The following is a 3,582-nucleotide window of genomic DNA, read 5'->3' as shown; positions in this document are numbered from 1 at the left end:
AGATAGCGGAAAGCGTGTAACGATCACAACACAAGTTAAAATATGTGCTAAGAGTTTAGGGATCAAGAAAATCAACACAGAATTTTTATCCTGGTTCGAATCAAAAGATTCTACGTCCAGTCGTTAATCACTATAAATAGTGATTAACCTTTTTCACTAAAAAATATAGTTTGCAGATTACAATCAGATAATCAAAATAAGCAAAGAATAGAAAACACCTTCCTTCGACAAACGAACGGAAGAACCTGCTCAGCCAACTTGAAGAGAACCGCTCCGACCTTTGACACACAAAACGCGAGCTTCTCCTATTCACAAGACCAGGCAAGAGCACTCTATCACTTTGAGAACTTCCTCAGACAAACTATATTCTCAAAATGGCATAGATCTTTTTCACTCACAGAGAGCTTCCCTTAGGCACAAAGCTCTAATACTCTCAATTGAAAAGTTATTTCTAAGAGCTGTGAAGACCTCTATTTATAAGCCTAGTTTCGTGCAGGGTCAAAAACTAAAAAACATCTCCCAACTGCCACTGATAATCGATTATCATAAGTGATAATCGATTATTTGTGTCCGTTATGGGGTTTTCAAAATGGTGATAATCGATTATCCTGAGCAATAATCGATTATTCCAGAGACTTGGACAGAATTAAATAAAACAGTGATAATCGATTATTCTGTGTAATAATCGATTATTTGCGCAAGCAACTCTCTTCTAAACTGGCTTGTGATAATCGATTATTACTCTTGATAATCGATTATTTGTGCAATGACTCACTAAATATGAAAACTTCTAAGAGTTTTTACATCATTACATTTTATCCTATACATTTGTTTCTACAAAATGCGTTTAACAAAGATGCATTTAGAGTCTTCAATTCTTCAGCTTTTATCATCATCAAAATTTCACTGTAGCTTCAAGATACAAATGCTCCTCATTGGTAACAATCTCCCCCTTTTTGATGATGATCAAAAATATCTTCTTGTTAAAAACATTTCTAATTTCCTGCACAGATTTCATACTTACAAACATGTTAGTAATAACTGCACTACTTAAATTAGAAGTTTTCTCCCCCTTTTTGATCATAAGCAAAAAGTAAAAAAGTGGAAAAACTCCCCCTCAAATTTTTCTCCCCCTGAACAAAAGAATTGATGCATTTCAAAACAGAAATAAAATTGAAATTTCATAACATGAAAGAACAGAATACCTCTTGGAATATAAGAACAATAGAAATTCAACTCTAATTAAGAAGTACAAACAATATTAATTAATCCATAATAGAGATAAAAACAAGTTATCTAACAAACTCATATATCTTCCCCTTATATAGGTACCAGTTATCCCATAATATGTCAATCAAAAATAGATTTCTCAATTTCTTATCATAATCAGAAAAACATCTAATCTTTATGCTCCCCCTAAATTTGTTAACTTAAAAAGAATTTGGATCCTTTTAATTCATTAAAAATTACTCCCCTAAAAGTAATATTCCCTTTAAAAATCAAAGACAGATTCCATAAAAAAAATTTAAATTTTTTTTTATACGCTGTGACTTAAGATAATCGATTATTACTTTAAATAATCGATTATTTGCGAGCCAAATTGCCAAAATCCAAATTTTGAGGACGAGATAATCGATTATTACCCTTGGTAATCGATTATTTACGTTAATTTTCGAAAAACACAAATTTGGGCCAAATTTTCAACCTAAGACACATCTAACATTCATAAATTATTTCAAAGCTCTTAAAAAATACCAGATACCATAGAGTCTTCTTTTCCTTTTGAAAAATTAACCTGCAAAACAAAACAATAGAGTTTTGGTCCCCATAATCTCATTTGGGTCCTTTGAGGTTAGAGACAATTTACTTTATAACAGGAATCCAAACATATTTTCCATTTGGAACATCAAAATGTTTAATTCTACATTTGTTAGAAGTGTGCCCCTTTTTCATACAATAAAAGCATGTGACAACATTTTGGTTTCTATAGGACACAGTTCCTTTTTCAACCCATACCCTGCGAGTTCTTTTAATTTTGTTCTTACTTTTAAAAACACTTTTGTTTTTATAAACCTTTCTAACAGTTATAGGCATTTCAATATTATTATTTCCAGTTGCAACTTCAAGAAGATTTTCAAGAATATCAATATCAAGCATATAACTCTTACATGAAAGACATTCAACAGAATGTTCAACATTTGAAGACTCTTTCATTTCCAAGTTGCAAATTTTATTTCTCAAACTTACTTCCTCATCTAATGCCTTCTCATATTTAATTCGCAATTCTTTAAATTCCTTTTTCAAATTTTTATGAGCAGCATTCAATTTTTCAGATTCATCAAGCAATTCAAGAAAAGCTTTTTGCAAATCAAATTCACTAGATTCAGAATTAGAACAACTTACTTGGCTTGCAGTGTCATCAACATTAGCTGTCAAACATAAGTTTGTTTCTTCAACAGAATCACTTGAACTACTTGAGTCATTATCAACCCAAGCAATGTGGACATTCTTCTTTTTGTGAAATTTCTTGATAATTGGACAAACGGCTTTTATATGGCCTCTTTCACCACATCCATAACATTTAAAGCTTGATGAGGAGCCTTGATTGTCCTTCTTTTTCTTCAAGAGTTGGCTTTTAGATGATTCATTGCTGGCCATTAAGCATAGATTTTCTTGCTTATTTGAATTGTTTGAGCTTGAGGAGCTTGAATCAGACAACGTCAACTTAACAACATCTGTGACTTTATCATGAGTAACTCTTAAAAATTCCCACATTTCCTGAGCACTTTCATAAACAGAAACTTTGAAAAAATCATCAAGGGTTAGTGCAGATAAAATTATGTTCCTAGCCCTAACATCATATTGTGCCATTCTATTTTCATCCATAGTCCACTGTAAAAATGGTTTTTCTACCTGCATATCATTTACTAAAATAGTGGGAACAATTGGTCCATTCATAACAACTTCCCAAATACCCCTGTCAATAGACTCCAAAAATATTTGCATTCTTATTTTCCAAAACGCATAATTTTCCCCCGTAAACAAAGGAGGTCTATGAATAGAAGCACCCTCGGCATAAACTTGATTATGACCGCCCATTTTCAAAAAATTTGAAAAACTATCAAAGCAAGCTCTGATACCAATTGTCGGAACAATCGGTACCGTTATAGAGTCGCGCAGCGGAATAAAATATAGATAGCGGAAAGCGTGTAACGATCACAACACAAGTTAAAATATGTGCTAAGAGTTTAGGGATCAAGAAAATCAACACAGAATTTTTATCCTGGTTCGAATCAAAAGATTCTACGTCCAGTCGTTAATCACTATAAATAGTGATTAACCTTTTTCACTAAAAAATATAGTTTGCAGATTACAATCAGATAATCAAAATAAGCAAAGAATAGAAAACACCTTCCTTCGACAAACGAACGGAAGAACCTGCTCAACCAACTTGAAGAGAACCGCTCCGACCTTTGACACACAAAACGCGAGCTTCTCCTATTCACAAGACCAGGCAAGAGCACTCTATCACTTTGAGAACTTCCTCAGACAAACTATATTCTCAAAATGGCATAGATCTTT

Source organism: Vigna umbellata, chromosome 11 (genome assembly GCF_029865625.1).
Source record: "Vigna umbellata cultivar VRB3 chromosome 11, Vumbellata_1.0, whole genome shotgun sequence".
In the NCBI taxonomy this organism is placed as follows: Eukaryota; Viridiplantae; Streptophyta; class Magnoliopsida; order Fabales; family Fabaceae; genus Vigna; species Vigna umbellata.
This window is presented reverse-complemented; position numbering follows the sequence as displayed.